Genomic DNA, 23850 nt, shown 5'->3' with positions numbered 1-23850 from the left:
GAAGGGACCCTCCTGAGCCTGTTTCTAAGGTACAGACAAAAGGTTAGCTTTTTTTCTGCCGTTCCTTAGACTTCCAGTTTGACTCCTGACCTCTTTATAAGCACATCTGTAAGACATCACCCAAAAGGTCATGGTCTACTGCTCCTAAAATTCCTGTCAAAATATGTATGTCAACACCTGGTGACTTCCTAGTCAACTGTTTAATTTAATGTTAAACAGTCTACTGCAAAAGTGTCAGTTGCTGCTCACTATTTGCCTTTTGCTCCAGTAGCGAAGGTGCCTCCATGGGCTGTTGATCTAACCATTCTGATATATCAACACAGGTATGCAGTTCCTTAGAAAAAGAAAAACAGGGTGGAGAATAGTTGATCGGGAAGTGTCTAAGGAGATGGACAGGGGTCAGTTTAATTAGGAACTGGGGCCCTCACATACCCATAGGGGTGTCATGCTTCATCATAGGATGTGCTCCTCGTCGGGCTGACACTCTCCCGAGGCGGAAGAGATTTGGTAGGTTGTGCCTTGCATCTATCACTACGTCTCTCACGCTAAACTAGCATTTACTCTGCCCCCACTCGAGGAGGCTTAATAGCCACCCTAATTGGGTCCGTGTTTGAGAAATATTCTAAAAAGGTACACCCCAATTAAGTTTATTTGTGATTGGATTATACTTGACACTAGCCCGGATTCCAACCATTGTGTAGATGAGAATTGTTTCGGTTCTGACGAATTGCCATCTGATCTTTTTTGACAGACACGACAAGAAACATGTGACCTTTTGACTTTTTCTAGTTACCAGAGATCATTGCCTCTACTGCTCGCCACCACTTTTTTAATCAGACAAATAGTCTCACCTATTAAAACTTGTTTTAGAGAATACTTAGTCTATTTTAACAACACTATTTTTACACACAAACACATCGCTGCACCAATCTACACTTGATGGCCCTACACCCCCATTTTACATACAGCTTTGGAACAAAAGATCACTGATCTCCGAAGGGGTCCTGTAGGGCATTGCAGCACGGCCCACCGTGGAGCATGCACTATGATGAAGCATGACACCTATCTGGGTGTGTGAGTCCTTTACGGACCCCCTCATCTCCTTAGACACTTACATACCAACTATTCTCCCTCCCCTCCCCCTTTTTGCTTTTTTTATTCTTTTTCCAAGGAAGATCAAACACCATTCTGGAAAGCCATTCTCTCTGTGCACCACACCTTCTGGTCGGGGTAAAGGTCTTGTGAGATCTTATGGACAAGTAACCTTAGAAATTACTGTGAATGCCTCTGCCAATCCTGCTTAGGAAATACATGCAATTACTCAATGACTTCTGCATTATAGAATCTTTCTGGATTATTATGAATATTAGAATAATTTCCTAATGCTTGCAAGGACATTGAACACTTTATATGCAATATACATAAATATATACAGATATTCAAGTGCCTGATGTTTGCAGCTGGGAGCTGCGCTGGCACTTAGCCATGAATAATACAACAGTAAGCCCCGCACACAAGGCTTACTCTTCTGAAGAATACAGAAAGTATGAATCACCTGTCAGGAGTTACCAAGCACTGTGCTGTGTTTGTACATTTAAGCAACAACTCAACTACAGCGAGTAAAATCTGTTTTTGACTACATGTACCATCATACATTTGTGGAAATTGGTGCAGTCTTACAAGCTAGTGTGCAACCTCACCCACTTTAATTATATACTGAGAGAGGTGAAGAGTACAGCATGTTCATAAGGAACACCATCCATAAAATATCAAGGCAAATTTAGAAAGAAAAAAAAACTTCCCTAAAAGGACATTGCTGTACCTATAGTATGACTGCTGCCTAACATGTGTCATTAGTAACAGAGCTGCTTGATATACTTCTTTTCCTGGAAATCATAAAGAACCTTAAAATGCAAGGGAGTTTCTCAAAGAAGAAAAGGTTGAGAAGAAAAGAGAAGGTCATCATTGACTTTTCTCTCAATGGGGCGTGGCTAACCACCGTACATGGTGGCTGCCTGATCACCGAGCTATTGGCCAGGGGTCCCGATTGGAGCCGGAGACTTGCACTCAGACGGCACCCAATCCCTCGCAGAGTACTGAGGAAGTGTGGTGGGGTCCCTGCTCTCCTCCTACCTGTGCTGGAGCCCCGTGGACCGCCTGGAGGGGCTCGATTTGCGAAGATGTGCAACAGCCGGATGTGGGACAAAATGGTGGCTCCTGTCCCCCTCTCCTAGGATTTGGCTGATGGAGAGATCATGGGATTGCTGGCGTTGCCCCGTGTCTGCCCCAGGCGATTTCTGCCCACTGTGAGGCGGATTGCTCCCCTGCTTGCACTGTTGGGACCCGAGGAGGGACGCCCTGCTCGGCGCAGCGAGACGCGGTTCCGGAGATTGCAACATCCATCGGCGTGCGCCGGGGTCTGACTGGCGAGCGGCGCAGCCCCGAGCTGACCGCCAGCTTCTTTTTTGGATTTATGCTGCTTGTGGTGTGGCGCCTATTGAGACTGGCGGCGCTGGTGCGGGCTCGAACTGACGCGCAGACTCCTCGCTGAGCCACCCTCGGTGAGTCCGCTCTGATTCCTGCCCCAGCGCATAGGGGTATGGAGTAACAATTTGCGGAGGCAGGACTCCTGTGCACTCTACTTCTGTGGGGGGCGCGCTGGGACTTGTAACAAGCGTGCCCCCTCCCCCACTACTGATTTGGGCCTGTACCTACCCCTGGGGAGCGGACACTGTGGGGAAGTCCTGGCCAGCTGCCTTGGAGCAGCCCCCTCATTTTGCGTGGTGGTTGCTGAATCCATTTGAGCAGGGTGCAGTGCGCGCACGCAACCGGGAACCCTCAAGTTGCTCTTGTTTCTGCTCAGACTGTTGCCGGATGGAATCCCTTCTGGCCGTTAAACCGCAGAGTTACCTTTTCGGCGGAACAGCTTGTAGCTATACTTACTCATGGGTGCACCACAGGACAGATACTACGTGGTGCGGTGTTTACGTGGGGTTGGAGCTGGCGGGGGCGCCGCCCTTATAAATGACACCTTTATCTGTCCCCGGCTCATACACTAATAGCTACTCAAGGACTACTCCTCTATCTGACAATTCACTGGTGCTTTACTGACAAGCTTGGTAATGGTGAATTGCTACGGCCGGTGGTTTGCGTTCGCATGCAGATACCCTTCTGGCATTGAACTGCGGCAGTGTAACGCCACTCGAGCCTGGCCTTACTACCACTTGATCGAGGCGGCAGCCTACAGCGAGGTATCTGGCGAACCGGAGGCTCCTGTTTTTTTAGGGGATTCGGAGTACCAGCTGCCTGTGAGATGCTAATCGTATCTGTACTCGCTGTGGTGCAACCCACAACAGCCAGGGACCGCTATCTCTTTATCCCTCCCATTGACCCTGCTACACCTCTTGTGATAAGATGGGTCGGACAAAGGGCAGGAATCAGGACAAGGAGGGCTCTAGCCCTGCTTCAACTGCCACCTCCACGGAGATGGTGCCGCCCAAGGCGGGGGACGCCCAACTGGACAAGCTGGATTTAATCTTGCAGGAAATTCGCCAATCTCGGGCGCTGATGGAGCAGCAGCTGGGGACTCTTGACAGCGGACATCGCTCTCATTCGGAATGATCATAAGAAATTGTCCGACAATGTTTCCGCAAACAGGATGGCAGTACAAACCGTAATCCCAAAGCAGAAATAACATTCAACTGAGCTGGAGCGGATGCAACACCAGATAGTACAGCTTCAAGAGAGGATTGAGGAAGCAGAGGGCAGAGCACGTCGCAACAACAAACTCACATTATTAGCTTGCCGGAGGACGTGGAGGGCCAAAATGCTACGCTCTATATTGAAACTTGGCTTAAACAGGCATTGAAATACACGAATACTCTTCCCGCATATTCGTCGAATATTCCCTTACTAGGCATCCCAAACAAATCAGGAACACTAACCACTCGCAGGTTGGACCCCTGGACGCAGGCTGGAGTGACGACAATTGGGGACCTATTTGGTGATAAAATGCTACTTACACACTCTGATTTCATAAATGAGAGGGGTGTCACAGACTCACTGTTTTTGACCTACGCGAGCCTGACACAGTATGTTTTGGCCACCTGATGGTGCAGAGCCCAATACCCATGAGTTGGTTCATCACATGTATCTTATGGGGAGTGGTAGCCACTTAACCAGATGGTTCTACTGGGGCATACGTGCTCACCGTCCTACTCCGCTCGCTGCGACTCGTACCAAATGGGAACTGGATTTTGATAGGCCATTGTCTGACAAGGAGTGGGCAACAGTATTAGAATACCCAAAATGGGTCCCTGTAACTCTCGTTTTAAGTTAATTTAATATAAGATCACATAAAGAGCGTACTTGACCACCCCATCGCCTGCATGCCATTTTTCCTGCTCTCCTGCCACACTGTCCTTGGTGCCCCGAGCGAGACACCAATCTGTTACATATGTTGTGGGACTGCCCTACCTTGCGGACATATTGGGGGGGTATAATCACGATCCTACAGGAGGTAGTAGGGAACATGGGATGGCATAAAGTAGAAAGAAGTATATTAGGTCTATACAAAAGACGTAAAGAACTTAAAGTACAAACCAGGTTTGCGGACTTAGCTTTACTCCTTGCAAAACATGGCATCACTAAGAGGTGGAAATCGGGGGCGTGGCTTAGCAAGCCACGATGGCGGCTGTGCTCTGCTGAGGCTCCGCGATCGGGCTAGCATCCTGCCCTGTCCCAGTGATCGCCGGGAGCCCCAACTTCAGAATTCGGCACACAGGGTGCCCCCACATCCAGCGGCACCCCCCTGGTGCGAGGCAGACTGCGCTGCCGCGCGGAATCCCCAGCGACGCCTCACGCCGGAGCCGCGCGCCGAGCTGTAAAACGGCAGTCGCGGCTCGGCTCCGATGAGACCGGCGCCACTGCATGTCTGATCCCCTTGATTGGGAGCCCTGCACGGTGCGACCGACCGGCCGCTAAGGAGACCCGGGTCGGGAGACGTGGCCAGCCCTGTGTGGCGTAGACTCGACCTGGCTTCATACCGGAGCTCCTCGAGCGAACCCAAGATGGCGGCCGCCGCTCCGAGACCCTGCATTGCCTGCACCTAGTCCTGGAGGGGAGTCTGACCCGGCCTCCACGCCTCCACAGCTTGACTGTGCCGGGTCCGCAGCGTCGGACCCGGCGAACCACCGCGACACCTACAGGGCGGTGAGTGCCTGCCCCCCCCCCCCCCTGCCCGAGGAATTGGCTCCGGCGCCCCAGCGGCCCCCTGCATTTTCCGGGATCCATCGAGAGACGCCTGCCCTTCCGTCCCCCGGGCGGAGGGACCGAAGCATCACTAGGCCTGGAGGCGACCCTCCGGACCGCAATGCCTGACCTCAACATGGCGCCCGAGGGGACCCCAGCACCGGGCTTGATGTGTGGTGCCACGCCCCCACTGCAGGAGCAGCGACGCCCTCAGCTCAGCGTCGGCCGCCCGCCGCATCGAGGACGACCCTCCAACACACTAGGACTCCTGGATTTTTGCCGCTTCGCCCCAGGCCCAACATCAGCTCTGTGCACCGGTCGGAGGGGCGGGGCTCTGCCACCCCCCACACAACATTACCGTGGGTGACAGGGGGGGGCCCCCTACCTCGGAAGAGGCCTGCCGAAAGGGTACGCCTCCCAATCCATCTGGGCCCACGGACGGATGTGCACTTAACCCCCTACCACCTCACCAACACCACCAGTAACTGCGGACCACCAGCCCGCTCCGGATCTGGGCCCTCCCGGTCTTCACTCCCCCCCCGGGCTCCTGGACTACCGGGTACACGGAGCTGCTAGACCACGTATAGGCACCAGTTGTCTTCACCATTGACACTTGTCTGCTGCTCGACACCCCACCGGGGCGGGAACACTACACGGGTGGACCCCCTAACCACCCCCGCACCGACACCAGCTACGTGACCAACCCCTGCAGTGTTGCCGACCGCCCCAGCGAACTGATGTCCGGCGGCCCGCTGTTCCCCTAAATACACGGTGCTACAAGTCCCATCCCAACGGCCCCATGGGGAAACCAAGAGGCCAGCAGGCGACCGCCGTCCCTGAAATGGCCCCTGAGAACATGCCGCAAACGCGGGCCTGGACGCAAGTCAACACCCCACATACGGACCCCACACTGTCGGCGTAACTGGACCAGGTGCTGGCAGCTATTGAATTGTCCCGACTCTCGATGGAGGAACGACTGGATGTCCTGACGACAGACATCAGCCTGATTCGCGATGACCACCGTAAGCTGGCGGATAGAGTGAAGGAAGGAGAGCAGATGGTGTCCGCGCTGCAACCCAAGGTGAAAACTCAGGCGACGGACATGCAGGAAGTCTTACGCCGCGTGGCAGCCCTTGAGGCGCGTGCGGTTGATTTGGAGGGACGCTCGAGAAGATGCAACATCCGCGTCCTTGGACTGCCGGAAGGTATTGAGAACTCGGACCCCCTGACCTACATGGAGTCGTGGACCAGCTCTTTCACCCCCGAATCGGAGCGCTCGGCATTCTTCTCTATTGAAAGAGCCCACAGGGTCCCCGCCCGGAAACCTAAGCCGGGTCTCCCTCCTTGTCCCATGCTGGCCAAGTTCCTGCACTTCCGAGACCGCGATGCAGTGCTTCGAGCAGCCCGGGCAGCGGGTCTCCTGCAGGTAGAAGACCAACAAGTCATGGTGTTCCCAGACTACGCCCGGGAAGTCCAACAGCAGAGGTCCACATTTCTGGATGTTAAAAGACGCCTCCACGCGAACGATATCCAATACTCCCTCCTGTTCCCGGCTCGCCTCAAGGTACTACACAAAGGAAAGGCCCTATTCTTCACCAATGCGGATGAGGCACATGATTGGGCTGAGTTCCATTGCCCGCTGATCCCAAAAGCCAGACCCCAACGGGAACACACCAGCAACTCGCGCCGAGCCCGGCGACGAGGCACGAAACGTACCCAGGCGGGCTCGTCCAAAAGCCCAGCTTCCTCCCCCTCGGGCTCACCCAACCTTACGCAAATCATGCGGGAGAGACGGGACGCTTTGAAAGCGGTGACAGATTTACACCTCTCTCCCCTAGCACCGGACCTTGAACGCCAACCGCATCTGTTCACCCCTGAGAAAGACCGAGACAGCGATGGCACAATGTCTGGGTTTGGCCCGATTTCCTCCCCTCTCATTGTCACACACATGGTGGACGCTACCCTGGTTGGACAACCTGGCGCCCCTTCTTGAAGGGCGGACTAACTACTACTGTATCCTCTTTTCTTGGTCGCTCTATGTGCTATTTGTGGACCAATGCTACATAATTGATTAACTGTGTGCGCTCGCGCGCGATAGACACATCTCCTACAAAAGCCCGATTCGCGCACAAGCCCAGCGATGACACATGCTGCCACCCCCGCAGATTCCTGTTATATTTCTCCCCTAGTGGGACATTGGTTTGGATATGCCACCCCCGGTGATATATCCCTGGTATTGGGACTGTTTCCCACCCTTAGTTATACCTGTTTTTACTCCCGACAGTTCCCCTACCAAACCTTTGGAAGCATGGCGCGCAGGACCACACACGAGTCACACAACCACACTGCCCTTGGGGACTGACACAGGGGGGCTCTGCTCACGAACACAATCCCTTAGTAATGATGGCTCCACGTTCGGACGTTAATGTCCTCACACTCAATGTACGGGGCCTCCACACGCCCAGTAAACGTTACTCTGTCTACTCATACATAAAGCGAATGTCAGCTAATATTGCTCTTTTACAAGAGACACACATTAATGCTACTGAATTAGGCAGATTACAAGCCAAATGGCGAGGGACCTTCTGTGCCATGACATACTCCGCATTTGCGCGCGGCGCCTTAATATGGGTTAGGCCAGGAACCCCCTTCCGAACACTTAGACGGGTGGTGGACAAGGAAGGCAGATATGCACTACTGGAGGGGCTCTTAGACGGACAGGGGATACTCCTGGGTAGCATTTACGCCCCTAACACTGAACAAGACAAATTTTGGGATCACCTCACAGGAGTATTGGCCCAGTTCACTACAGTCCCGTGGGTCTTAGGGGGCGACTACAACTGCACGCTGGACCCTTCTTTGGACCGTTCCCACTCCCCTCCTGCGCGTTCCCCAATCCCCAGGCAGGCGGAGCTATTCAGAGCGTGGACCACACACTGGGCGCTTACCGATGCTTGGCGGCACTTATATCCCCATGCCCGCATTTACTCATTCCACTCGATACCCCACAACCTTCAGGTCCACCTGGACAGATTCTTATGCTCGGCACCGATCCTCCCTAAACTAATCTCCTCAGACTACCTGGGTCGGATCATCTCGGACCATGACGCCCACATACTGCGCCTGACCTGGTGGCCCCCACACCCGCCTGTCCCCACTGGCGACTCCCTACGGACTGACAGACCCGGTGTTCAGGGACGCACACAAAAACAGCATACAGGAATACTTCTCACATAATGCGAACACAGCAACATCGGCACTAGTAGAATGGGATGCGTTCAAGGTGGTGGCCCGAGGGGAATGCATCAAACAGATCGCAGGGGTTCGCCGCACATTGGAACAGACACTCTCAACCACGGAACAGCGTCTAGCTGCACTCACTAAACAAACCAATGACTCGGAGGAGCACGCAGTGCTCACAGCTAAGGCGCAGTCAACGTTTCAGGCAGCCTGTGCTGATCTCAGGAAATATAATTTCAGGGCCTATGCCGCCAGAGTTCACAAAGACAGGGACAAAACGGGAGCGCTGCTAGCCTGGATGGCGAGGCAAGACACTGAGATCAAACCGATCACGGACATCATCAACCTAGAAGGTGTGCTTGTGCGTTCTCAAGCAGAGATCCTTCTGGCGTTCCAACGCTATTATGCACAGGTATACGGGACCCCGACACAACTCTCTCCGTCGTTTGTGGACCACTTCCTCGATCCACTGTCGCTGCCCACGATATCGGATGCAGACAAGCGTGCGCTTGACGCTAAAATAGCACCCTCGGATATCACCCGCGCATTGCGAGCCCTGTCTCGTAATAAAGCCCCAGGCCTAGACGGCTTACCGCTAGAATACTACTTGACATTCTCCCCCCTGGTGGTCCCTCGCCTGGCTCAGGTATTTGCAACAGCCCTTGACCTAGGAGTGCTACCCTGTTCCTTGCGAGAATCAGTGATCGTTACTTTCCCCAAACCTCACAGAGACTCGCGCCACATGGGTTCGTATCGCCCCATCACGCTCCTATCAGCGGACTGTAAGGTCCTCGGGAAGATATTGGCCGACAGATACGCCCAGGTCATATGCCCACTGATCCACCCTGACCAGTGCGGCTTCGTTCCTGGGAGAAGCACCTCACAGAACATCCGCCGGGTCTTTCATGTCCAGGACCAGGTGCGGGATAGATTTCCTCGCGCCGCCTGCCTCATTTTAGATCTAGAGAAGGCATTCGACACCCTCACCTGGCCGTACCTTTTCTCGGTCCTACGCCGTCTCAACGTTGGCCCGATACTCACAGCATACACGCGCCTCCTATATACCGATCTGAAGACACGTGTCAGGATTGGGAAACACATTTCCCCTGCATTTGAGGTCCGGCGGGGCACCAGTCAAGGGTGCCCCCTGTCACCTCTTCTTTTCGCCCTAGCGGTCGAACCGCTGGCGATCAGACTGCGTCAGGAGGGAATACATTGGGGCATCCCGCTTGCGGACGTCACACACTGCGTCTCGATGTATGCAGATGACCTCCTCATCTATGTCCAGGACATCGAAATGGATCTTACCCCTATTGGGGTGGTGCTCGCTGAATTCGCAGATGCGTCGGGACTCAGAGTAAACTGGGACAAATCTACGATCTACCCCTTCCACCCGGAATTGCCACCCTGGGACGTTGAGCTGGGGACCCATAGACTTGCATGGTCCGCGGAGGCCCCCCGTTACCTCGGTATCCGTCTAAATCACTCTCCGACCGACATCTTCGATGGTAATCATCGTAGAACACTAGCTAGCCTTCGCCCGATCGTTGCCTTCTGGACCAAGCTTCGGCTCGCCCCGATAGGGCGGATAGCCCTGGCTAAAATGGTAATGTTACCCCGGCTCCTCTATCATTTTACCAACCTACAAGTGGTGCCACCTGGGTCCTTCTTCCGGGACCTCAACTCTCTCTTGGGCACCCTTGTTTGGGGCTCGGGTAGACACAGAGTGGCTCTGAAAACCCTCCAACTCCCCACGACACAGGGCGGGCTGGGAGCTCCCTCCTTTGAGTCCTACTTCCTGGCGGCGCAGCTCCAATGGCTGTCGTACTGGACGGCGGACCGATATACCCAGGAGACCGGCACCCTGGCCGGTAGAATTACGAACCCGGAGCTGATCCGTCTTCTCCTCCCGGGCACTAAACCACGCCGAACGTATCCCCTCCAAGTCGCGATAGCGCGTCGATGCATAATGCGGATCCACCGGATATCCCCCGGGAGGATTCCGTACTCCCCGTCACTAATGCTGGTTGGCTGCCCCAGACGGGAACGCTATTTCTCGGCTCCTATGCTGGCGGAATGGACGCACTGCGACATCACGGACATGGAGACACTCTTTGAGGAGGGTCAACTGAAGTCGTTCGACCGACTGGTCGCTGAGTTCGAACTCCCCCCGGGTAAATTCCTCGGATACCGACAGCTGCTCGAGGGTTTCCGCCCTTATCATAATCTTCAGGCCTGCGAACCAGACACGCATCCAGTTATACACACTATCTTTCGCATGGGTGTGGGACGCCATTTAGTCACCTGGCTCTATAAATCGATCAGAGAACTCTCGTACGCCCCCCCTGACGGCCCTGCGGGCCACATGGGAGGAAGACATCGGACGCGCATTACACGATTCGGAATGGACCAAGGCGCTTGAGGCCCCGAAACGAGTCTCCAGGAACGCCCGTTTCAAAAACATCCAATATTACATACTAGACAGGGCTTACCTCACACTGTGGCGACTGCAACAGTTTTACCCCACAACACAATTCCTATGCCCCAGATGTCATTCCCCCGATGCAGACTTCCGCCACATGTTTTGGAGCTGCCCCGGCCTCCAATCCCTGTGGCGGACGGTACACGACACGCTGACAGATCTCACGGGCCTCACAACTCTAGCCACTTGGGAATCCAGCGCACTAGGTATTTTTCACATATCTAAACGGGCCCCAACGCACAAACGCTTTGTGTCCTTGGCGCTGCTATTAGCGAAAAGATGTATAGCTATGCATTGGCGATCCCCGGAAGGTCCCCCCATAGCGGCATGGACAGGGGCAGTCTGTAAATGGGCGGCGGCCGAAGAAGACGCCCTCCGGGAAGAGGAGGCCAAGGGAGCGCGTAAACATCCCATTTCTATGGAATGGGCCATACTCCTCCACGGCTTCCGGCAGTCCATGCGCGCGGATGTCCCGCCTACGCCTACCCCCAACCCCTCCTTCCCCCCACTCCCGCCCACTCGAGTGACCCCATAATCCCTGACTGCCACTACTACCCTCTTTGCCTGTGCCGATCCCGGTGCTCCACGCCCCCCGTCGACACAGCCCCCCCCCCACGCCGACCGTCCCGCTGCCCCTATACACGAGACGATTCCACCCTCTGACCGCTCTACTCCACTGTGAGTGAATACTGCGGACCCCCCGCTACCCATGGCCCGACTTCTGTCTCCTCCTGCTATGCTCTTGCTACCGCCTATATGCTCCCCCCCACAGTTCTGTCCCCCCAGTTACCTGGCACCACCACTTTGCGAACTGTACAGACCCCTATCCGACGACCCCCATGGCGGAGACTCGCATGTCTACTGATCATTTCCCTCTCCTATGCGGAGCTTATTTCCTGTATCCTAGCCTGAATAATTCTTTGAATGGTCTGTGATGTTCGGTGGATGAAATGCCATATTGACTAGGTTTATGCGCAGAAAAGTTGCGCGAATTGCTGACCGCGGCTGAATGTTGACGCCACGCCAGCTGATGGTTCATTCTCTTTTCATGCTTGATGATGCAACAATAAAAAACAAGTTTAAAAAAAAAAATCACTAAGAGGTGGAAATCCCCAAGGTCCCCTACAATACTTAGTTGGATAGATGAAGTAGAGCGGTGGGGTCTAGCAGAGAGTGTGGTGATCCTCAGGGAAGAGAAAAGAGGCCTGAGGAAGGAACCGATCGCTATGAGTTGGGACCAATAAGACCTTTATCCTGGCACTAGGCAATTATCAATTAAACTGGACACGATATGGTGTGGCTTGTCAGCGCGGGTGGGGGAGGGGAGTTAATCCAAAGTATGTTATTGTCAGTTTATTTACATAGGTACTAAGCTAATTGCTACACAACACGACATGAGGATATGATCTGCTCCAATGACTGCTGCTCCACTGATTGTCCGTGTAGGTGGGACCATGTTTGTTTTACGTGAATGCGCACTGATATGTCTTTGTCTTTTTCGGGTGTTGTTACCACAATGGAAATTTATATGGTTCTTTTATGAAGAAAATAACACTTTTATGTCTTTTCTACCTGAACTGTAACTGGAGACGATGAATAAAGTTTGTTTTAAAAAAAAGACTTTCCCATCAATGTCGTCCCAGTTCACTATTGAAGACTTTGATGGCCTCAAGAAGTAACAACACTGATATGTTTGCTAGTGGCGGCTCCACCGCTAAGGCGGAGAAGCGTCGCCCCACTGCTTGTTGAGCTGTGGAAAATAAAAATAAACTGATAATAAGAAGAAGTTATTATCATTGTATTTTTTCTTGCAGGACTCCAGCCAGATTAGGTGCGGCGGGGTTAGGCTCCCCGCGTCAGAGGGCGCTGGAGTGGTTTGCACTCCCTACTTAAGTGTGCATGATGGCTTGATCAGCCCTCTGGGGCCTGCCAAACAGTACTGCAAACTTGACTTGTGGAGAACGTGCTCAACTTCCAGGTACTGCCTGAGCAGCCAAACAGGCAGTTCAGACCAGCCGGAGCAGCGTCGTGATTGGCTGGGAGAGTCCGGGAGCCTGGATGCTTCCGGTGCTGGTGCGGACAAAGGAGAGACATGCAGCGGCGGGTGTGGCAGCGAAGAAAAAGAAGATAACTTTATTTTGAATTTTTTTCAGCCCTCCCCTCCCCGCTTGCTTGCCCGTCCGCTGCACCTTCCCCGTTACGAGGCAGCCGCTACTGATGTTCACTTTCAAAGAAAGGCTTACACTCAGTCAAAACCCCAACATCATTCAGAAAAGTTAACAATTTTGTAAAAGTTGCGACCGACACAGAAGATGCACTCGCTGTCTATCCATTCGACATCTCCACAACTTTTGATGTCATATTTATCAATATCAGGACAGAACTCAACTTCACACAAGTCAACGCTAAGGTTTTCATCATTGATCCAGTCTTCACATATTGTTCATTTACCAAAGAAAGAAGGCTGCGCTACGCATTGCCTATGCATTCACCTCAGCCAATAGGAGCTTGGCAATTCATCATTCCAGCAGATCTTTTTCACATGCCTTTAAAATCTCTTTTCCTAATTCTGAATCTCAAACTTGTGGTCGTTTCAAGGCATAGTTCCATGTCTCCAATTAGAAAGGAACAGATGACTCCCAGTCATTCTCCAGTCTAATGGCGCCACCTCCACGAAGGGGTGTTGACTTTGATACGCCTCAAGGAAGCATAAGAGAGCTAAATTTCATTCTCTTGCAAGACCTGTTATTCTGCTTTCTACACTGAGACATCCTTGCGTGGGTCTCAATCTAGGGTTTCAACAGTGGACAGAATTATTACTTTTCAGCATGTCCTAGATCAAGGAGCTATGAAACTGAATATACATTTTATAACAACTCTAACATTAGTTTTAAACAAAGAGGAGACTCTTCAACCCAGAGGCACAACCCAGACCTTTGATTCCCCTAATTCTACATAACATAACATGTGTAATTGTAAAGCAGACGTTCACCCAGAAGGGTATCTTGTCGCTGAATGATAGATGTCTATTGTTACCCGACTCAATGGTAGTTATTTTATCGACCTCAGAAGGACAAAAGACTGAGTGGGCCCACCAGGATTTGAACCTGTGACCATGAGACTGAACACAGGCCTTTACAGTGGACGCATTAGTCTGCTAGGCCCGCTGGAGATTGCAGAAGATAAAATCTTGACTGTGGCAATGGTTATGGCTGCAGCACCATTCTACAATAAGCTCCTGATTTCATAAGAGCTGAGTGAATGGCAGCCTCTGGATGTAGTGGGCAGGAAAGTGTGCGGAACTGCAGATATGGAAGTAAAACAGTTAGCACTCCTGCCTTGCTAGGCCTCTACGACCAGATATATAGTATTGCCTGAAAAAAGTCTTTAAAGGTCTTTCTTGAGTACAAAGGTGGGATTTCACCGAGATGTTTCATGAAGGTTTATTGATGTTGGACCAGGTGATCAGTGCTAAAATCGATGCTTCAGAGCTAGCAGCTATTGGCTATTACCATGGTATCCCAATAAGAAACATGTCATGGTTAAGTCTTACTACTCTCAACCGAGTCCTTAGATGAAGAGACTAAATCATCCCTTCTCGTGTTCTTCTCTCTTCGGTCATCACACAGAGGAAGAATTGTTCAGAATGAATAACAAAGCTGAGACTCTGAAAGCAGTTGGCCTGGAAGAAAAAAGAAAGTACTGGAAGTCGCAGTTTATGCTAAGGGTCCAATGTTGCATTTCTTATCATAGGGTTAAATTTCTCACTGGCCTGACTAACAACGTTAGCAGTAATAGAGTCAGAGCTGTTCTGTCACCTACAACGCGTTTCAAGTACCAAGTCTTTTCAGCCCTGTGAGAGATTGAGTTGTTGGTTGACAGGGGTGTGTGAACCCTGGTTAAGCAAAATCCACAATCCCTTGCAGAGTGTACCACAAACATCACAAAATTAACCTGTGCTTAACCCTGAGTAGCTTGGCACAAAAAGCAGTCAGGCTTAACTTAGAGGCAATGTGTACAGTATGTATGCATCACACTATCAATCAGTAACAAAGTGAAAACACAACGTAAGAAAAATCTAAATGTGAAATTGCTGCTTAAATAAATGTAATAAGAAATCTCCAATGTTATCCTACAAAAGGGGTAGACCTCAGAGTAGTGAAAAACAAATGTAGGTGTTTTTCACTACCAGAACACGTAAAACTTAAAAGTACATGTGCAACCTTTTAATTACACAGCTCCCTGCCTCATGTGCTATATGGGGCTTACCTTAGGGGTTACTTATATGTAATAAAAGGGTAGGTTTAAGGCTTGGCAAGGAGGTTTTAATGCCACGCCGACATGGAAGTTTAATGCTGCATTTAGGCTGCAATGGAAGGCTTGGGACATGCTTTAAGGTACTTCTTAAGAAGGTGGCACAATAAGTGCTCAGGCCCACTGGTAGCATTTAATTTACCGGCCCTAGGTATATGGTATACCCCTCTATATGGGCTTACAAGTAAATTAAATATACCGATTAGGTAAAAGCCAATGTAACCATGTTTTAGGGAGAGAGCACAAGCACGTTTGCACTGATTCAGCAGTGGTAAAGTGCACAGAGTCCTAAGGCCAACAAAATTGAATTCAGCAGAAAGTGGAGGGTAAAAGGCAAAAAGTTTGGAGGTGACCCTGCAGGGAGGGCCAGGCCCAACCCAACCCCAGTCCACCAATGCACAGGAAGACCAACATAAAAATCACTTCTTCCACCTCCCTCTCTCCCTTCTGTTATCCACTCCTGAAGGGGATGCAATATCTCTACGACAAAATCACTAACAGAAATGTGCTGGCTGTTATGAAAGATGGCTAGTTGCTATGTTTCAAGGCACCACCTGCATTATTCCTGCAAAACCATAGCTAAAACTGAATCTGGAGGATTTACTCATGGAGTCGGCCTTCATTATTGCACAAGTATTTCATAGAAGTATTGCCTCCTATCCCACAGGGAAAAGGCATTCATTCAAAATATTTTCTTGTTCAAAAGATAGGTCAAAAGAACGAGTTCAGGCCTGTTCTAGAACTATGATCAATCAACAAGTGAATGGGCGAGAAACATGTTCTATGCTTCTGTTACAACAGGTATCTTCCCATCTCAAGCAAGGAGGAGGGGACATTTCTTATGCAGTAGGAAAAAAGCACAAGAAATTCCTCCAGTATGTAACCAACCTAGCACACTACCAGTATACAGTGCTTCCCTTCGGTGTCCTCTCCTCAAAACTTTCTCAAAAGGCATGGTAATAGTAACATTCTATCTTTGTCATCAAAAGGTATTCATCTATCTTTACTTAGACTATTGGTGAAAAAAGGCTCATAATGCAGGGAAAGCGACACACACAAGGCATATGCACAACAGTTTGTCTTTTGCGTTGGTTGGGTTTGCAGATATATCTTCAAACACCAGTCACATCCCTGATTCTTTCTAATATAGGTGTAATACAGGATACTCTGGCCACAGGGATTACAATTAAAGCTGTTAATCTGTAAGGAGTTCAGAACTACTAATCAGATTTTCAAGCGGTGTTTTACAAAGAAAATCAAGAGTGAATTCTCAACATCGATGTATGGCAGGAAATTCTCAGAGTGGAGTCATCCACAAATGGATCTAAAAAGCTTGCCTTGACAGGATTGAGTGGGTCCGACATGCTGCACTCTTCACCCTCTCTATAAATATTTTAGATAAAAACGGTTCATGGTTCCCTCGTGCAGTGCAGAATTACTCTGTTTGTGACCTTAACAAAGATTCAGAATCCGGACTACAAGGAAGAAAGCGTTTCATCTCTCATTTCATAGATAGACTTCTGGAAGAGGACATACTACTGGTTAAAGCTATCCTGAAGGAAGGCTAACTTAACTACTAATACTACAATGATTGATACAACCATTGATTCAGCCTCCGATAACGTTCGACGATGTGGCAGTCCTATGTCTTTATGGATGGCTGAAGTAAAATGTTTCCACCATGAAGCCTCGACTAGAATTGGGGCCATGCCACTTGACTGCATTGTATATTCCAAAGCATGTTAATGACACTACAAATAGTCAAGAGTGACACTAAGACAATAGAATCTTTGGGGGACCTCCAAGGCACTCAGTGATATTTTGCCTACACATGGCTGACTTCTCAAAGGGGCTACAGGCACCAAGGCAGTAGTTTTTGATCACACCATCAGTATGGTCTTTATGGATTATATTCATCCTACAACCAGTCTCAGAAAGAGCAAGTGGTCTGAACAAGAAGGCCTGCAGGAGAACGGAGAGGAGAGTGAGCTTGACGTCTTTGAGCTTTCCTCCTCACATCTTAACTTGCTTGCCATGGACAGAATTGAATATAGCCTACTTATTTAGCTGGATTACAAACCACAACTTCATTTGATGGTAGACAGGCAACACTACCAGTTAAAGGCACAGCCTTTTGGACTAACGTCAACTGCTCATCTATTCACCAAATGCAGGGCATCAGAGGTGGTGCACCTGAGAAAACAATTGATCTTTATTTAGACAACTTGTTCCAAAGTGCACCAACAAGCTGAGAGGTCTCCCACTTACCGATTGTCATCAGTAAACATCCTTTTCCTGTTGCGATACGTTTCTTTTGTCTACATTGTTACGTCAGACCGGAGGGCCTATCCCTCTATGGAAACTGATGCAAGCAGATTCTTGTTGCAGCTTACCTGCAGACCAAGAGTTTTGTCCTGGGCAAGAAACTCAAATTCCTGCATGTTGATTCCTTGATATGAACAGGAGCTCATCTCTGGGACTTACATGCTAGTGGTTTGACCCACAACAGAAGCCTCTCTTCAATTAACTTAGTGGCATTGGGGGAGGAGCCAAGCTCGCGATCGTAATGGTCGCTCTGTAGCTCGGCTCCGTCAGCCTTCCGGCCTGACTCGCAAATCCTGCCATATATCCTGCCCCGGGACGATACACTCAAACAGAGATTGAAACGCAACGTGTTGCTCTTACTCACCGTCTGACCTGGAGGCTCCTACGTGCCGCGGCTCCGAAGTTGTGCCCCCTGAGGACCAGGGCCTCCGTGGTGATGAAGCCGGGGCCTCGCCTACTGGACCCAGCCTGGCATTGGTGTACGCGTCGGCCCCGGCCGAGAGAGTGAGCCGCTGGCGAGAGATCGTTGTGCGAACATTTCGGTGGTCCTGATCCGGACTTGCCTTGGCGGCCGTGGAGCTGGTGTGGGGCACGGTACACCGAGGGCTGATCGTGTGAAGGAGGCCCCCCTGCCGCGGCTCAGTCCATCCATCCTGGAGCCTCATGCCCGGGATCTGCTCTTCGAACACGCCAACGGTATTGCAGACTGCACCCCGACTTTGGCGGCTCCTTTCTTTCACTAATAAGGAACTCTCATGTTATGATATGCACAGACAATGTGACAACCTTGCACTGCTTTCGAAAGCAAGTGAAGTCCAGGTTGCTTCCTCTTGCTCTAAAAGCTCAGCATCTATGGCACTGGGCTCTTAAATTCAATCCAAATATTTTAAACTAATGTGCTCCTGCAATTGATAATATCCATGGAGATTCCGCAAGAAGGTAGCACACCAGCTAGCACAAATGGGAGGTCAACAACAGGAAACTTGTATTCCTGAGATGGGAAACTCAAAATCAAGATACCTTTTTAAGGGACCAGAATACCAAATGTCCCCCTTTTTAGGTCTTGCGTACCGATGCAACGCCATGCGCTGCTCGCGGAAGCGAGACTTATTGTTGCCGGGGAGCTTAGCGAAGTGGGACAGGAGAAGTGCACGAGCGTGGAAACACATTGGAGACATGACCTGTGAATGCACGCTTTTGGAGACATGAACTGTGAGCGTGTACGGCGGCGTTAGCAGCGTCTGTTCTCGCACTCCCTGCGCTTTCAGTTTGGCTCAAGCCGATGTGCATGCTCACGGCTTGTGCTCACATGTGAACTCGTACGCATTCAGACACGGACACACTTGCACCACTCGCGGGACGCTGCATTTTTTTTATCCCACTTAAAGCCCTGCATCTACCTACACGGACTGACCCCACTGATACTCCCTCTTACTATTATTGTCTCCTCGATTTCAGCGCATCATGTCCCAGGCCTGGCGCCCCACACAGAGCGGGATCAGTGGAAGGAGGGGACGGGCTTGAAGTCTGTCCTGTCAGCTATCCCTCCTCCCCTTTGGGATTCCAGTCCAGGTTTCCTCCCAAGTGCCCTGGTGAGGAGGTGCTGGTGCTGCCATCCCTGCCTCTGAACTCGGTGGGCAGCGGCTCCGTCAAGTTCAAGATTTCACCCCTGCTCTACAGGTGAGCTGCTCGCCTCAGTTTCCCTGGTTGTTCATTCTCTCGCGTCTCCCAGTGCGGCGTGCTCCTCACGCGCTGCGGTCCCCGTGTGCTGAACGTGGCGCTGGGCTCACGTGCAGCTCCTCCTCAGGAGAGGTGCCCGCTTCCCATGTTTGAGTGGCTCCGGTGACTCTCCTCCTAGAAAGGGCAAATTAAGTCTTTGGATTTTTAAATACTGAGTCGTTGTGAATTTTCGGTTGCCGTTGATCGGACTGGATGAGTGTTTTGGAGAGGTGCCATACAAAAACGGTCTTTTGTTTTTTAATCACGCGCATGAGATTAGGTTAGATTCTCCAAATGAGGGTTCATAAAGAGTCTCTAGCCCCGACATTAATTTACTATCAACATTTCAAATTCTCACAGTGGTTAATTTGATGATGAAAAATAGTTTTTTCCTTCGCCAGCCCACTGACTTCCGTTGAAGTCAGTCAGGACAGTGGATGAGAGAAGGATGCAAAACGTAACAATCGTTGCAGAGCGCGTTTGGTTTCGTCCTCATAGCTGGAGTGTTACTCTCAAATAGGGCGAGTTAGCATGTGTGCCTCACAGTGTTCTTTGCAGTCCCTCGTGTGTTGTGCTCCATCATGGCATGCTTCTTGTTTCTATATTTCTAAGTCCCATAGTCTTGTCTTGAACCCTTCCCACAACTCCAGTTTCAGCCATTTAACCCTGAACTGAGGCAGACCCTGTATGCGTGTCCGCGATTTTCCATCCTGAAGCTTCTTGAATCAAAACGGCTATTTCAATCGGAGCTAGTTTAAGTATTATATTGCAAAGTAGACTGACATAGCTCAACTATGTTTATCAATCACAGACACGATTTCGCCAAGTTTGCCCAGATCAGTATCCATACAATCAGCCATTTGAACCCATCACACTCGACCTTTAAGGTTTCTTGGGCCACTTGGGTTTTATCTTTCCCTATAGGAATACTTGTGTAAGCACAACCTATTTTGTAAACAGTAGGTGTCAGGACTGTCCATTCTCCCCGTGTCAGTTCATCCTTTATGACATTCTCCTTCTTGCCCAACAGACACCAATGCCATAAACTGCAAACCATCTGAAAATGTATCCTATGTATACAAATTCATAACTTTTTTACATTACTTTTATATAACACCATACTTACCTACTTTGTCAAAATGCCAATGCATGTATTAAAAATACTTTTACAACGCAAACCACTTTCTATTGCAATATTATTGACTACACCAACACTCAAACATATCTACTGCTTGACCTATTGCATAGCAAATACTTGTTTCAGTAGCATGCAGACTTGTCCAGGGTCTCAAGGGGGACTCTGCAATGAACTGATTTATCTAGTTTACCTTCAAGGGGTCTGCATGCACAGTATCCCGGATAACTTTTTATATGCAAGCATCGAGCAATTAATTTTCCCAAATGTATGAAAACAAACATTTTAAATGCAGAACCCTGTCCGCAAAAAACTAAACGCACTGTTCCATTCTACATTTTATTTTCCCATTGTCAGTCTTGTTAAGCCTACTGTATAGTATTGTTACAGTACAAAAGAAAAACACATACTTAAATGCATATTTTTAATTGCCTTACAATGCTTCTTTACATTTAAAATATGACTTGTAATAATATATATTGTTGAATGGAAACACATTTTAAATATTGACACATCTGTAACTCAACAAAAACACACATTTAAAAAAAGTTTAAAATATATATCCGCAATCACAGGTAAACCATAAATACTAAATATTAGACTGAGGATGACGCTCAAATGCTCCGAATCCTTAAGAGTACTAAAATCAATTCATAAGTCATGTAATCTAAAATATACATAGTGAGTAACGTTTGTGGTTCAGATCCTTTTTATAAACCACTCAGCGTTTGCCTCAGGGTTTATGAACACTGCTTTTGAACCTCGTTGATGCACAAGCATCTTGATGCACAGCATGAGGGATAATTTACTGCTGAAAAATGAGAAGAAGAGGGACTCTGAGGCGATGCATACATCTTCGGCAGCCATATTGTATGCCATTCCTGCAGGAGATCGACTGGCAGAAGTAATTTTACCGGTGGAGCAGGAAACCATCAGCCCCTGCAATCAGTCTGTGGGATTGCATTGTTTAGTTTGTGGCTACATGGCACGGTTATCAGCTGTGGTGGGCTGAGTCGCAATGTTCAGCTGAAACAAGCCAAAGAACACAAGAGGATTAGAAACAAATATTTTTTTCTTAAGTTGTCCCAGTTTTTTATTCCCTTTTTTTATTTCTTTTTTTTTAGAAATGCTTGTGTTGTTAAACTAGAACTGATTTTTTTTCCCCATAAATTAAAATCACCAAAAAAGTCCATAAAGAGGTTTTCACAGAAAATGTTCTGAAAAATTAGAAAATGTGGTGTTTGTTTTGTATATGGGTGAGTGAGAGGAAGCAGGTGACCAATCCTGATGTGTATGGCTGTTGGTCATGCGCAGTGGAGGTTGGCCTGCAACCAGGCCTTAGTGGGGTTGGCACCAGTCCTAAGCCAGGGTGAAGTTTAGCTCCACAGAACTCCAGAAAGTCCCAGAAAAACTCTGCTGCGCTCCGCTGAGTTCCGCCAGTGGCAGAGTCTGTTAAGTTGTGCTGCTCGCACTGATTTTTAGTGCCAGAAGTTTGTCCCACGCTGTAAAAATCAGCACGAACTGCAGTATACGTGACGTCAGAGGGCGCTGCTGCGTTCTGCCACTTGAGTAGACATTCTGCTCGAGCGGCAGCTTCCTCAACGCAAATGGCATATTTCACAATGCGAGCGGTCGCGACCTCTCACGATGAGGAATCTCGCCAGAAGGAGGTTTCGCTCGTTATTGTTTCTTGCAAGCGTTTGCAAACTTACCATTGGCGAGCCGCAAAAAAATAAATCTCCACTCCACGTCATTTTGCGGAGTTTTTCCGAACTCCGTGCGGAGTGGGCAAAACTCTGCGAACTCCACTGCCAGCCAGCCAAGCCCTGCCTCCAAGCCTTTGCAGGTGCCCACTGTGCATAGCCCCTGCTTATGTGCGGTGGGGGTGAGTAGCAGAGCCTGACCTCTGGCTGGGCACTGCACCCTAGTGTGCATGGGTGCTACCCAGGAATCCTGAACAGCACAGATATACAAAAGTGTTAACCTTTTAAAGTCCACTTGGCAACGTTTTAAAACACGGTATCTCAAAAACTAATGAACAGATTTGGTAGCTAACCAACAAAAAGCATGCTTTCTGGGTTAAGTTGTACTTTAATGCCAGGTTTGGTGTAAATCCTTTCAGCGATTTTTGGCTTCAGAGTAGAGTAGAATTTCCTGCTGGAGCTAAATGGAAAATGCATCTTTTTCACACTCTTTTAGAAATGGTTTTCTTGTATGGATCTGCATGACAGTTGACATGCCAGATCTTAGCTGACTATGCCAGACAATTTCCAAATCTGGATTTCTTCAAGAAAAGCCAAATTGTATAAAACTATTTTTTGACAGCCCATTTATAGGCTCTGTTGTCCACGTTGCAAAAGTTTCTTTTTAAAAATAAGTACATTTTAATTTTAAAAAGTCACTATATTGGTGAAACAAGAAGACATCTTTCACAAACCTTTTTAAAGTGCCAATGTAGCTACTTAAACTGCCACCCAGAGAGGCTGGGAAATGGGCACTGCTCCTTTAAGGAAGCACACTCAACCAGTATTCCACCATGCCTTATCAGTGGTAGTTGCTTCAGTTCTTTTTCTGGCTCATGCCAATTAGATCCGAGAACACAGAGCCGTACCCATTTTCATTTTCATTTGTTTTTTTAGAAAATTATTTTGAAACCTTTCAAAGCTTACTTCACTTGATGTCTTCGGGGGCATAAGCTGTATCTTACATGTTTTCTGACTAAAACATGTTCTTTTCTGCTTTAAAAATACCCACACCTTTTGACTAGTGCTCATGCTGTGATGGAAAAAGGCTAAAACTGACCCTTCCTTATTGTGTATCCTTTGCCATCCTGACACACCTCTTCTAATTATGTGTACATTTCGACAGATGTCAAGAGGAACTCTGAGGGACAAACATAAGCTTAGACATCACAGCAAATAGAACACTGGAGTCTCAAAGAATTGCTGTCTGGAAGATCTAGTGAGTGTGGAAGAAGGGATCATTCTACCTTTGCTCAGCCTACCATTTATGTGGACTCCCCCAGAGGAAGACCCACACAGAGCTCAAGGCACCACGGTCATTGTCCCATTTGACATGCAGATTATCGATGTTGAGGACAGACAGAGTTGTTAGTTGTTCGCAGAGAAGAGGTAGTTTGGCATCAACGCACTCAGTGCTTCAAAGAGGCCAAGACCATTGACATCAAGGTATCCTACCAACCTGCGATTCAGAGTACCCGAGGATACACTCAAACAAGAGATGTCTCCCTTGTAATCGTGGTTTCTGATTCTTCTCTCAAACAAAAATACTTGTGAGGTATTCACCCTTCGCTCTAAAAGAGATGGTACTATCACTCTGCCGACTTTGCCTGCACAGGTAGTAGTTCCTCCATCGTCTCCAAGAC

General features: G+C 49.3%; 1 protein-coding gene across 2 annotated transcripts in view; it reads left to right on the top strand.

Moving 5' to 3' along the window:
• The window catches only part of AKAP8 (A-kinase anchoring protein 8), a 925614-nt gene that overhangs the window by 655604 nt on the left and 246160 nt on the right, over nt 1-23850 (top strand). The window lies entirely within an intron of this gene.

The sequence above is a fragment of the Lissotriton helveticus genome, chromosome 1_1, assembly GCF_964261635.1.
Source record: "Lissotriton helveticus chromosome 1_1, aLisHel1.1, whole genome shotgun sequence".
NCBI classification, from domain to species: domain Eukaryota; kingdom Metazoa; phylum Chordata; class Amphibia; order Caudata; family Salamandridae; genus Lissotriton; species Lissotriton helveticus.
This window is presented reverse-complemented; position numbering and strand designations above follow the sequence as displayed.